Genomic DNA, 14,616 nt, shown 5'->3' on the forward strand with positions numbered 1-14,616 from the left:
GAGTGGGATGTGAGTGTGTATTTTTTAATCAGGTTAGCCAGATTGATTCGTATGCCGTTGGCGGATTCTTGATGTCTTGTCGGGCTATGTACGTGATAAAGTGGAACCAAAGCGGGGAGAAGGCGTCTTCCTCTATTTGTCCCCGTGTCAGTTTCAGTTTATTGGCTAGTTTTTCTAATAAGGCTGTTTCCCATACTATTTGACACCATTGGTCCATGCTTACTCCTGACAGGTCTCTCCAGCATCTGGCTATGATGTTTCTGGCTGCTGAGAGTAGGTAGGTTATGAGCTCTTTATTGTGTGAGTGAGCGTTATTATCTTGGAAGATGTTTAGTAGGGCCAGTTCTGGGATGACTTCTAATACTTGTTTAAGTATTTTGCATATTTCTTGTATGATTGCTGTCCAGGAGATTAGGATTTTGGGACATTCCTACCACATGTGGAGGTATGTGCCTGTGGAGGTGCATCCTTTCCAACATTTTGGTGAGGTTCCTGAACGTATTAGCACTAGTTTCCGTGGTGTTAGGTACCATCTGTAAGTGAGCTTCAGAGTGAGTTCTTTCCTTTTTGCTGATATGGATTCTTAAATTTAAGGCTCCCCCAGTGTGGCAAGAGAGAGGCTGAAGGCCCAGCAGGCCAGGAATTTATCTTTGCCCTGGGTGCGGGGCCAAGCGCCACTATTGGTCAGTTGGTCCCGCCCCAGGGGAATGGCCTCTAATTCCTGCCACCCTTGACCAATATGGCAGCAGGAGGACGATCCGACCTGCAATAGGCTGGTTTGCAGAGGAGGTCCGGGGCCCACCCGCACAACTGCCTGCCGAAGAAGAAGAAGAAGAGGAGGAGGAGGAGGAGTTTGGTTTTGATATCCCGCTTTATCACTACCTGAAGGAGACTCAAAGTGGCTAACATTCTCCTTTCCCTTCCTCCCCCACAACAAACACTCTGTGAGGTGAGTGGGGCTGAGAGACTTCAAAGAAGTGTGACTGGCCCAAGGTCACCCAGCAGCTGCATGTGAAGGAGCAGAGACGCGAACCTGATTATGAGTCTACTGCTCTTAACCACTATGCCACATGGACTTCTGTCCTAGAGATGCCACCAAACTGATAGGATCTGACCATCTGGAAACAATGTCCACATCCCTCTGGTGAATGACAAATGCACCCTCCATCTTGGTGACATCCCTAAGAAAATCTGCTGAAGTAGACAGAATGGGGAAATGTTCAAGAATAGTGATGGTGGGGAAGACTGGAAGATTCAAAACAGGCAGTCCTCCCATTTAAAAATCTGTCTCAAAGTCCACTTAATTTGGGACCAGTGGCGGAGTTCACTGCCACCAAAAACAGCAAACTTACCCTCATGAAGGAGTCAGGAAAACAGGGGTGGTTGGGTGGGATGGGGGTTGTTTGAGAAATGACAGGGCTTGTAGGTCCAACTGACCTCCTGAGCTGCACAGGCCTTCATTTTCTATGCCCAACCCAAAGTTTGTAATGCAATTCTCCAGCCAAGGAATGTGCATATTAGTGAAAATAAAATATTAGAGAAAGTTGCTTTGCAAAAATGTGTCTATGCATAGAAACATGTGTATATTGGGAGTAATTCATGAGGCCTGTTTCTAAAATGCAAACTGATATGAAAATATGAAGAACTGAATTTAAGGTGCGGGGGGGGTGAAGTTTAGAGAAAGTAAAATTGATGTACAGTGGTACCTCGGGTTACATACGCTTCAGGTTACACACTCCTCTAACCCAGAAATAGTGCTTCAGGTTAAGAACTTTGCTTCAGGATAAGAACAGAAATTGGGCTCCGGCAGCACGGCAGCAGCAGGAAGCCCCATTAGCTAAAGTGGTGCTTCAGGTTAAGAACAGTTTCAGGTTAAGTACAGACCTCCGGAACGAATTAAGTACTTAACCCGAGGTACCACTGTATTCACCTATCCCTAATTCTGAGGCAAGGAACTGAGATAAATAACCAACCACTTAGATTTATTTGACATTTGTTGTACTTTGCTTCTTTACTGGCCTGGTACCAGAAGCTGTTTAAGTGTGAGCCAAACAATAAGTCTATGACTGCCCTCGGAACTCATTGTTAAAATTAAGTTCATTCTGAATCACTTTTTAAAAACCTGAGTCTATCTTCATTTGGCTGAAACAGCTAATATAACTTCCCCTTGTCTTGTATGAAAAATGTTTGTCCTTCCAAAGTGGAAGTATGTTAGGCTCTTCTGATACTTACTTCCTGCCTCCCATTTCCCATAAACAAAAATTAGTCATTGCTCATTACAAATGAAAGCTGTTTCCTTCTCTCTAGTAGAGATCTACTACAGCTGTAAGGAATTCTTGTCCTGCTGAAATGTGAGGAGCTGGGTATATGTCCTTGCGTAAATATACGAAAGCTTGAAGTGCAGACACACTAGCTATGAAATTGCGGACAAGCTATAGATCGGACAAAATTATGTAAAGAAATAGGATATGCACATGAAAATTAAAATATGCATTGTTTACTGTACCAAAGTAGAAAGAGGTTTAGTTCTTTGCATATTTTAATGTATTTATTATCATGGGTAAATTTCTATCCAGCTTATTATTGTTGTATGTGGACCCTTGATATGTAATATGGATTAGCTTTTAGATTTCATTGATATTACGGTAATAGTGCAATCCTACAGCTGTTTACTCAAAGGTTAACCCCTTCTGCATTTAGTGAGGCTTAAAAAGGTAAGGTAAAGGTACCCTTGCCCGTACGGGCCAGTCGTGTCCGACTCTAGGGTTGTGCGCCCATCTCACTTAAGAGGCCGGGGGCCAGTGCTGTCCGAAGACACTTCCAGGTCACATGGCCAGCGTGACAAGCTGCAGCACACGGAAACGCCGTTTACCTTCCCGCTAGTAAGCGGTCCCTATTTATCTACTTGCACCCGGGGGTGCTTTCGAACTGCTAGGTTGGCAGGCGCTGGGACCGAGCAACGGGAGCGCACCCCGCCACGGGGATTCGAACCGCCGACCTAACGATCGGCAAATCCTAGGCGCTGAGGTTTTACCCACAGCGCCACCCGCATCCCTTACTGAGGCTTACTTGCAGGTAAATGTGCATTAACGTCTCTGTTCTGGATTATAGAACTGCTTCTTTAACATTTTTGTCCACACTGAGAGACATCTTGCACCATTGGGAAAAAATAACCAAAACTGATCGTTGCTCATGTTTAGAAGATACATAAACTTAATATCTACTGGCCAATTATATTTGACCAACAGATAAAGACAGAATCTAGCACACAACAGACAATGTGTTGATTGTGATAGTCTTGCTTCCTTGGTAACTGGCATTAGAATGATGCTTCTGCTGCTATTCATTTCATAATGAATTGAAAAAGTTGAAAAGGAATTATATAACTGAGTTTTTCACTTCAGTGTGCTGATAAAGCTGACACTAATCTTTAACTACAATCAACGTATCTTAGAAAAGTGAACCTCAAGTATTTTATTAAAAGCAGTAACTGCTGATGGCTTCTTATGGTCCGCATGGTATGCAAAGTCCTAAACCCACAACCCATTATTGATCGAGAAGACAAGAAGCAGGGGAGTGGTTTGCCAGCAGGCAAAATGGTGGCATAATTCTTCAGCTCTCCCTAACTTGGAATCAAAACTAGCTGGATGACAGGGGCAGGGAATTATTTTTTTGAAGAAATCATAGGTAAAGGGACCCCTGACCATTAGGTCCAGTTGTGACCAACTCTGGGGTTGCGGCGCTCATCTCACTCTATAGGCCGAGGGAGCCGGCGTTTGTTCACAGACAGCTTCCGGGTCATGTGGCCAGCATGACTAAGCCGCTTCTGGCAAACCAGAGCAGCGCATGGAAACATCGTTTACCTTCCCGCTGGAGCGGTACCTAATTATCTACTTGCACTTTGACATGCTTTCAAACTGCTAGGTTGGCAGGAGCAGGGACCGAGCAATGGGAGCTCACCCTGTCATGGGGATTCGATCCACCGACCTTCTGATTGGCAAGTCCTAGGCTCTGTGGTTTAACCCACAGCGCCACCCGCGTCCCGAAGAAATCATAGTATGAATCTAAAGAATACGTCCTCATGAATGTTGTGAAATATTGCGACATTCCCAAACTTCAAGGTGAGCCTAATAATTGGCTGAGTTAATCGGAGCTCTCAGGTTCTAACAGTGGCATCAACATGTCACGCAATGGCCGCAAGGCGATGAAGAGTGGGAAATCAGCACGTTTTTCATTTATTTTATTTTTTTATGTATACCCCACCCATCTGATGTAGCGACACATCAGGAGACTGACATTACATTGATAAGATTCACAAGGTGTTGTCCAAGGACTGAAGCGCAGCTCTAGAGCCCACTGAAACTAAAATCTCACCAATTATGGGGTGCCTGTTACAAAAACACCTAATGAATCTGGAACTGGAACATCAACTTAAATCAGAGGCACTAAAAATAGCACCCAGAGTAGATCAGGAGGATAGAAATTGCTGAAAGAATATTTTCTGGTGTGGGATTATGGAATGGGAGGGAAAGACAGCTATGGCTGAATTCTTGGCAGAATGGCTGAATATTCTACAGTTAGGAACTCCTATTACAGCCCATGATTCTGAACAGGCACGCAGGATCCTGGGTCCTCCTAAACTGTCAATGGAATTCCTGAGAGGTATAATTGGTCTGCTTGAATGCTACAAAACTAAAGACAAAATCTTCAAAGCTTTTGGGAACCTTAGAGAAGTGAAAAACAAGGACAAGCAAACACAGGTGTTTCAAGACTTGAGTGCAGAAATGTCAAAGAGACTAAAGCAATTAAAACAGATCGCTGAGACTCTGCAATAGGTGGAGAGGGGTATAAAATCCATATATCGGGCAAAATTGCAGGCAAAAAAATGTGTCCAATAGGTGAACATTGTACTGAAATGTTGGAGAATTTTCAAGACAACTGATTCAGAAATGTGGAGAACTGAACTTCAGACTGGAAGTGTGAGAAACCAAAATTGGCAGATTCATCCATGCCTAGTTTTTGCATTTAAAGTATCTTAAGAAAAAAATTATGGGTAAGTGTGGGTTTCTGTAACACATTGCTTTGTATTAAGTGCTACAGTTTGTTTTTATTTTTGGTTTTTTGGAGGAGGAAGTTTGTAAGTTATCACCTTCATAATATTCAGTCTCCCAGCACTGCTGATGTGGACATTTTCCAGTTAGACCCCAATTGCAAGCTGTATCAGCCAGTGTTAGAAACTGAGATATGAAAGCTAGGAGCACCTTAAACCTAGGTTATGGGCACCACAATGGAGTGTCTAGGTGCGCTTTTTTATAACAAGAATAACAAAGCTGAAAATGAATGAACTGCAGCTAAAACCTTATGTTCATTTTTCACATGGTCTAGTCCTCATCTGAAGGCTTCCCTTCCCACCCCCCTCATATTCTTATGAGGGTCCCTTCTCCAGTCTTCAGAGAAGAAGAGGAGGAGGAGGAGGAGGAGTTTGGATTTGATATCCCGCTTTATCACTACCCGAAGGAGTCTCAAAGCGGCTAACATTCTCCTTTTCCTTCCTCCCCCACAACAAACACTCTGTGAGGTGAGTGGGGCTGAGAGACTTCAGAGAAGTGTGACTAGCCCAAGGTCACCCACCCAGCTGCAAACCCAGTTCACCAGATTACGAGTCTACCGCTCCTAACCACTACACCACACTGGCTGGAAGTGGGGAGGCAGAAAAAGGTCCTCCTTTTCTTCCAGCAGTGGCAGTTTTAATATGAAATCTTAGGCTCAGTGCTGTGCCCAGAGCTCAGAAACTGCTCGCATTAATGAAATTCCCTGTTGCAAAACACGCCTAGAACAAGGGGAGTTTTGAATGCTGGTATCAGCTACATGCGAGAAGTCCCCATTGAAAACAACCTCCCGTGTGGATAAGGTAACATGGCCCATAACCTGCTGGATTTTTAAAGTCAACAGCCATTGGTCAAATACCCTCATAAAAGCATACCTGGAATTTGATTCCTTTACCTTTCCATGAAACCTGCAAAATGCTGTTTAGGGCCACTTTTGCAGAAATTTCAAACGTTCAAGATTACCCATCTGAAGGAAATGACAGGGAAAGCGGGGAATCTATTTTGGTGTGTTGTTTACACATTTCGCTCGGCTGAATGCTTTGTGAATAATCACCGAGACTCTTCACAACCCCTACGCCCCATATTGCCAGTTTTCCCTGTTTGTGTGGGCTTTCCACAGCAAGAGGGGAAAGAAAGAAACAAACAGGAACATGCCATTGTAAAAGCACAGGCTTTGGCAGGAGGAGGCAGACAGCTGTAGACTGCAACAAATTGAGCCCTGCCAGCAATACGGTTCCTCCATGCATCCGTGCGACAAACTATAGCCTTGTCCAACTCTGCTCCAACACTCATCCGATTGCCTTCCTCCACCACCTCCTCCTCCTTTATCTTAAACTCTGTAGGGAAATCACAGGCTCTGTGCCTGCCAGTTTAGGACCAACTGGAAGGCTGAATTAGGTTCCATCCGAATCCAATCTAACAGTCCCTTACTAAAAGTAAAAACCAATAAAAGAGTTCTGATATTTCGGCACATTACTTTAAAATATGCTAAAATCAAGAATAATTATATATAGCTTCCTAAAAGTGGATTGAATGGTCAAGCCCCACATTCAGGGGGCCTCAGCAGTACAACATCCCAGGTCCCTGGCATCTTCAGATAGTACTGGGAGTGCTCTCTATCTGAAATCCTTGTGAGCTGCTGCAAGTCAGTATGGACAAAATAATAATAATAATAATAATAATAATAATAATAATAATAATAATAATAATTTATTTCTACCCCACCCATCTGGCTGGGTCTCCCCAGCCACCCTGGGCGGCTTCCAACAAAGTATTAAAATACAGTGGTCTGTTAAACATTAAAAGCTTTCCTAAACAGGGCTGCCTTCAGATGTCTTCTAAAACTCCAGTAGTTGTTGTTCTCTTTGACATCTGGTGGGAGGGCGTTCCACAGGGCGGGCGCCACTACCGAGAAGCCCCTCTGCCTGGTTCCCTGTAACTTGGCTTCTCACAGTGAGGGAACTGCCAGAAGGCCCTCAGTGCTGGACCTCAGTGTCCAGGCAGAACGATGGGGGTGGAGACGCTCCTTCAGATATACTGGACCGAGGCCAATGAACCAATAGTCTGACTTGAAATAAGGCAGCTCCCTATGTTCATCCCTCCTATGACTCCCATTGTGAGAGGGAGGTGAAGAAGGCCATAAGCACTGGTGCCCATCACTCTGTTACGTCCTTGACATGGCTGTGTATTTGTTAGAAGAGGCGCTTCTGAAGCAAGGAGTATCCTCTTTGTGTTTGCGTTCTCCCATGTCTCGTTCTCCACATGCAAGAAGGAGGGGACTGGCACTGGGGACAAAGGGACACAGCCACCTAGCATGGCCCCACTTTTCAGGTCCTCAAGCAAACAGGGCTCGGCATTCTGTTCTGTTCCAGGCTCTGTGATCATCATCTGAGGCCCTTCTTCATGTGCCCCCCTCCATGATAGATGACCCTTTGACTGGATCATCCTTGGGGTACCATCCAACTCTACAGTTCTACGATTCTGTGATTCTATGAACATGAGAACTGGCCTTTTCTGCAGTGGCTCCCCATTTGTGGAATGCTCTCTCCAGGGAGGCTCACCCAGGCAAAAACGTCCCTCTCCAACATGTTGGGGGTGGTGGTGTTATTGTTTCACTGGTTGTGATGATATGCCCTTTTGCCTTTTTTCTGTAAACCAACCTGTGATCCTCATTTGAATGGCAGGACATAAGTTTAATTAATCAATAAAAACAATTTATCGTAGACATTCTATTTAGACTGCAAAGCTTGTCTGATGTGAGTTAATCACGTTAACACTGATTGCCTTGCAAAGAAAATGAGCTCTTGCAAAAAGCTCTGCTCCGATGTAGCAGTGGAGCTCTGGCAAAGCTTCTTTACCTGATCCAAAAGGCCAACAACATTGTTTGCAACACATCTGTGACAGAAACAGGTAGTTTAAATTTTATATATATACCGGTATATATATATATATATATATATATATATATATATATATATACACACACACATACACACATACACACATACACACACACATTTTTATTAGTTTTTAACATATTAATTAACATTCATACAACAGAACTTCACATCTTATACAATATTTTTTGGACTTCCGTCAACACCTCTGATGATTTTCCGTTCTTATCACTTATTACACATTTCTTAATTTCTTAATTTCATATTACCTTTAAGTATCTTTAACTAATAATTCTCCTCATTGTCTTTTTTGCAATATTTCAAATAATTCACCTTACAAAACTTCTTGCAAAACTACTAGCGTAATCTGTCCATCACAATTACTTTTCAAATAGTCCATAAATTTACTCCAGTCTTCTGAGAATCTCTGATCCCACAGGTTTTGAATCCTTCCTGTTAGTTTATCTAATTCTGCATAGTCTATCAATTTCATCCTCCATTCTTCTTTCGTCGCGGGTAGTTTAAATTCTAGATCAGTAGTAGTGGAGCTGTTTCCTGCCAGATGCTTTGGGACTCCATCTCCCATCAGCCCCATCCATCATGGTCAATGGTTGCAGATGTTAGGAACTGCTATTCAACAGAATCTGGAAGGACACAGGTACCCCCCCCCACTTTAGATGACAGGTGATACTTTTGATCTACTGGATCTCTTGCTCTTGCATTCAACCCAGCACCTTGGATCTGCCTAGGGTCATCATTCTAGCACGAAGCCGGGTTACTCGTTCCCGGAGCTGCCTCTCTCTGTTCGGAGGAGTGATGAAGATGCTGTGGATCAGGAGAAAACTACTGTGCCATAATAGAAATGCACACGCCTAAAGTAAAGCATATAATTAGGAATTGATAAAACTACCATTGACAAAATATTCAAGAAGCAAAGCAGGAAAGCAAGAAGTGCAGTCAGCAAAATGAAATCATAGTATCAGAGAACTGTGGAAGTGGAAGGGACCCCCAGGGTCAGATAATGAAATGTATCAGCGGTACTGCCCTTTCTAATATGGCAGCAAATTAATCAGAAAACAGAAAATACAAAAATTGTATCGCTACAATACAAAAGGAAGGGGAGCTCTTAGGTGCCTGTTTTATTTTCCTTTACAAAAGGCAACAATCTGAACATCAAGCTGCCAAAGGCCTTATTGTGCAGCTCTTTCAAAACATTCAGAGAATGTGGCTAACTCTTGGTTGGGTTCTGACTGGCAAAGCATCCAGTCTGTTCCATAGTATCACTGTCCAAGAAATCTGTCTGTAGACCTCTGCAAGCATCACCAGCCAAAATCCCACCAGGAAAAAAAACAATACTGTAGATAATTCCCTTTCACTCCACACCTTCTTCCTTGGCAAGTAATTTAGTATAAGCCAGTCTTTATTCATCCTTTCTTTGGCTCCAGTCATTTACATGAAGTCACACAGCAGAGATGAATTTAGGATAGGAACCATAAGGAGGACAACCAGAGTTTGTTGAGGTCCCAGGAAATTGGGGGAGAGAGAGAACCCTGCGCGATCCACAAAAATTAAGGAAAGCCACCAACGAATTCTTGCTTTATGTGCCTAATATGTTGTTGCCTATGAGATAACTGCATTGGGAAACCTTAGCATGAAGCAAGCACACACAAAAATGAGCTTGTGTTTTCAGAAGCTATAAAAGCTTAATTAGAACTTAGATAATTAAAGATTTCACAGTTCTGTGGGGGGACAAATACAACACAGCCATTCATACAAATCAGCCATGGCACGCTTTCAGTAATATACCATATAATGCATATTTTCATCTGAACATTGTTTACAAGATCAGTGTATGAAAAGGAATGTGCTCTTGCTAGCATTCAGGAAGCACACACTGCAATTGGTCTTCGCTGGGGATTCGGATCTGAAATTGTGCCTGGAGCTTTTGCTTTAAAACGATTAGCCCTTTCTGCCACCAAACTCCAAAAACCTCATTCACGAAAAAGCACAGGCAGATCACAGGTGGATTGCTCCAGCTGCTTTGCACTTATATTTCATTTAATTGTTAAGATACTTACATCCTATCTTTCTGCCGGTAATTCTTTCAAGGTGGCGAACATTAAAAAAAAAACCCACAACCATAAAGTCAAATACCTAAGAATAGAAGAACATAAGAAGCACCTGATAGATCAGGCCAATGGCTTATCCAGTCCAGGTACAATGGAGAAACATTGTGTTTCTGAAATCCTGGAGAGCATCTGCCAGTAGCTGGTCTGACTCGGATTAAGACATATTCCTGTGTTCTTAAGGGGGTGCGGCAGGATGACAGCGAGGTCAGAGCTGTGCTGGCACACCAGCAGGATGACCAGATTGACTTTTCCAGTGCCTGGTTAGCAGGAACAATATCCAATGCACCCCTCAATGCTGGCTGCTCCTGGGTGAGATCCAACAAGACTTCTCCTTGCTCTCCTTCCCCGTTGCCCACTTGTGCAATGGAAATCCATTCATGGAAGGAGCATCTCCACCCCCATCATCCAGCCCGGACACTGAGGTCCAGCTCCAAGGGCCTTCTGGCGGTTCCCTCGCTGCGAGAAGTGAGGTTACAGGGAACCAGGCAGAGGGCCTTCTTAGTGGTGGCGCCTGCCCTGTGGAACGCGCTCCCAGCAGATGTCAAGGCAACAAAAAACTATTTTACTTTTAAAAGACAGCCCTGTTTAGGGAAGTTTTTAATGTCTGACGCTATATGGTTTTTAATATTCGGTTGGAAGCCGCCCACAGTGGCTGGGGAAACCCAGCCAGTTGGGCGGGGTATAAATAATAAATTATTATAATTATAATTATCATGCAGTAGGACTTAGGGCTTCCCTTCTCCCCCCCCCCCACCTGCTGACAGTTCCCCCTGGCTTGCTCACAAAATGTGCTGTGGAGGACTCGGGGGCCCTTAGTAACACAGAGGAGAAAAATGATCCAAGTGCGGGGGCAAACTGCATCTGGAATTAATGTTAGAAATTAACAAAACAGCAGCAAATAATTTCTTGTGGGGTGTATTATCTTCATATTTTTACTACCAGGGAGGAGGAGGAGGAGAGGGAGGAGGAAGAGGAGAAGAGCTGGTGAGATTGTCAGACTCGGGTGGCAAAACAACTTGGCTGGCTCTAGGTGCTATGCAATTTGATCTGGGGAGGGCGGGGTGTTTATTTCTGTTCCACCTCAGGCTGCAAAATGTCTTGGAACAACATGGGGCAAAGTGTACTTAGAAAGGGGGGGGGGACTGCTTTTCCCAACCTGACGTTCTCCAGATGCTGCTAGACTTCACCTCCTATCAACCATTGGCCAAGCTGGTTGGGGTAGGTGGGAGTTGGGAGCCCAAAACATCTGAAGAGCATCGCACCTGGGAGGGCTGCAATAAAGGAATAAAATAGGGTAACTGATCCCATCCTAAATACCTAGAGCAGGGGTAGGCAACCTAAGGCCTGTGGGCCGGATGCGGCCCAATCACCTTCTCAATCCGGCCTGCAGATGGTCCAGGAATCAGCGTGTTTTTACATGAGTAGAATGTGTGCTTTTATTTAAATTGCATCTCTGGGTTATTTGTGGGGCACAGGAATTTGTTCATTTTTTTTTTTTCAAAATATAGTCCGGCCCACCACATGGTCTGAGGGACGGTGGACCGGCCCACGGCTGAAAAAGGTTGCTGACCCCTGACCTAGAGGGTGGTTAGGACCTGTTTTTAGTCTCACACAGAATCATAGAGCTGGAAGCAATTCTGAGGGTCATCTTGTCCAACCCCCTACAAGGCTGGGATCTCCACTAAAGCATCCATGACAGACGGCCATCCATCTGAACCCTCAAAACTGATACCCAAATTGGTGCTACCATATTATAGCTCACATTTCCCCACTCCGCTGGCACAGTTGTATGGGGAATTATTACACTGCAAGACTACTAACTGAAATATGGGAAATATCTCCAGAAACTAAGGATGGGCTCCAAACTATTTAGAAAGTTAGGCTTTAAAAAAAAAAACCTGCAACCCAACCACAAAATAATATGATATGATTCTTTTGTAATACCTATTATTTATTTCGTTCTTAGCAATGGGCGGGGGTGGAATCCATTATGGAAACGCCCTTCATTTTTATTTACCAACAGCCTTACCCGCTCTTTTGTTGATAAATCAGAAAGCTGTATTAGCAAGAAAATTCTGATAATATACAGCTGCACAGCCCAGATTAAGAAGAGCAAAGGCCTAAACAATTATTTGCTAGGGAGGTTTAAGTTACCTAGGTTGCTAACTATAATTATATCAAGAAGTTCTAAAACAGTTGTGCAATTTTTAATTGCCATTAAAAGTATAAAATATGAAGATAAAACTCATTTTGCCTTCATTCCATCATCATCATGTTGCAGGTTAATGATATATTAACCACTAGTATATATTATAGGGTCAGAAAGAACATCCCCTCCCACTTCAGAAAGGTCGTACTGTCTGGTTAACCTTTGGCTCAGATTGCTGTCAACAGGACTGTCAATCAGTCAGCTCTAATAAACCAATTGTTATCCACCACTATGAATTCTCTCAATTATCAGCCGCTGTGTATAGCTTGCTTCATAGGCCTCTGGCCTCTGTTGGCAGAATGAATTGCTAGGTCTTGTTAAGAAACTGCAGAAATCAGTGAATTTTCAGACATTAAACAAATTCTTAGGAATTCACCGATCCTCATCTTCAATCTCCATTTCAGTACAGTTGTTACAGAGCTCAATAAGTGATGAAAAATTGTAGCTCAGTGGTCGAACATTGGTCCCAGATTCAATCCTGAGCATCTCCAGGCAGGGCTGGGAGGAAAACCCTGGAGAGTCTCTGCCAGAATCTATAGGTAATAATAACCTAGATAGACCTAGAGGCTGAGTTCCTTAGTTCCTATGATGACAGTACAACAGAACTACAACAGCCAATGCGGAGGCACTTCTTGCTATATAAACATGAGAAAAGCCCTGCTAGATTAGACCAAAGGTCCATTTAGTCCAGTAGCCACTGTCAAGATACCTCTGAGAAGTCCATAGGCAGGGCATGCAGGCAATGGGGATCTCCTTTTTGGGAGTTATATAAGACCCTGATATCATCACTCTTTTATCATTATAGTCCACTTGCACAAGTATGGATTTATCAAGAAGGTTTCTCTCAAATGAAGGAGGAAAGAGGAATCACTTTGACATGGTTTTGATATCTCAAAATAAGCACATGAAAGGTAGAAGCCTGATAACAGAAATGCTGGAACATTGCTGTAACCTACTCCAGATGCACACCTGAGTTTGCAAAAGCATCAAAAACGCTGTGTGCAAATAGCTGTTGTGTGAATCAACCTTAAATGGTTAATGGATACAACATGAGATCATAACCAGAGGTGCCTCATTAAGGGTGGTTGTTTGATAATAGGTTCATAAAATCTTACAACTGTAAAGTTTGAAGGGACCCTGAAGGTTATCTGGTCCAAACCCCCTGCAATGCAGGAATCTCAACTTAAAGCATCCCTGACAGATGGCCACCCAACCTCTGATTTAAAACTTCCAGTGAAGGAGAGTCCACAACATCCTAAGGGAGTCCATTCCACTGTCAAACACCTCTTACTGTCAGAAAGTTCTTCCTGATGTTTAGTCAGAATCTCCTTTCTTGTAACTTGGATCCATTGGTTCGAGTCCTACCCTCTGGGGGGGAAACATGGTTTATGGGATCCAACAAAGTCCTATTTCAGCAGATGAGATTTTCACTTATTCTTCCTTGTGCCTCCAGCCTCTAGGGCTGTTTATAGCAGTTAGGGGAAATGTGGTGGAGGTGATAATGCTTTAAAACCTAAACTCACGGGTTGTATTCAACTAAGTCATACTCAGAATAGACCCACTGAAATCAGCGGTTGTATAGCTTAGTCTAATGCAACCCATATTTTGTACTATTCTTCCTAAAATGGAGTAGCCAACATGATGTCCTTCAGATGTTGTTGGACTACAGCTCCCATCATCACTGGTTGGGGCTGATGGGAGTTGTAGTCCAACAGCATCTGGAGGGTATCACATTTACTACCTGTGTCCTAAAGCAATGGCTGCTTGTGGTAATTATTGAATCCAGACAGTAAATAATATGGGTGCCACTGTGCCCAGGCTTCAAGGGCGCTCAAGTAGCAACTTAGTCCCCGTTCCCTACACAGACTTCTGTATCAATTGCTCCATCAAATAATAAAAGGCCCAAGTTTGTTTTCCTTCAGCTTGCTGACTAAAACTGATTTACTGTATTGTAAAAGCCACGGTGCAGCTCTTGAATAATTCCGTCGCATGGATGTTGCCTGTCTGAATGGCTTTCCTCTTTGGACTTCTTTATAACAGCCCTGAACACTGTTAAGTATTGCCCATACATCACCCCTGAAGGGCATGGCCATAATTTTCAGCTTCGCATATCCCTGTGTAAATCAAAAGTAACTCCACAGAACTTAATGGAATTATATCAATGTAAAACAGGTACATGGCATTGTCTAGCTAGCCCAAGGGCTTCAGCCATTGGTGCAGTCCCACAGTGTGATACAGTCCCATTTTTTAAATCAGCGTTGTTGCTTCTCCAT

This window comes from Podarcis raffonei, chromosome 3, assembly GCF_027172205.1.
Source record: "Podarcis raffonei isolate rPodRaf1 chromosome 3, rPodRaf1.pri, whole genome shotgun sequence".
In the NCBI taxonomy this organism is placed as follows: Eukaryota; Metazoa; Chordata; class Lepidosauria; order Squamata; family Lacertidae; genus Podarcis; species Podarcis raffonei.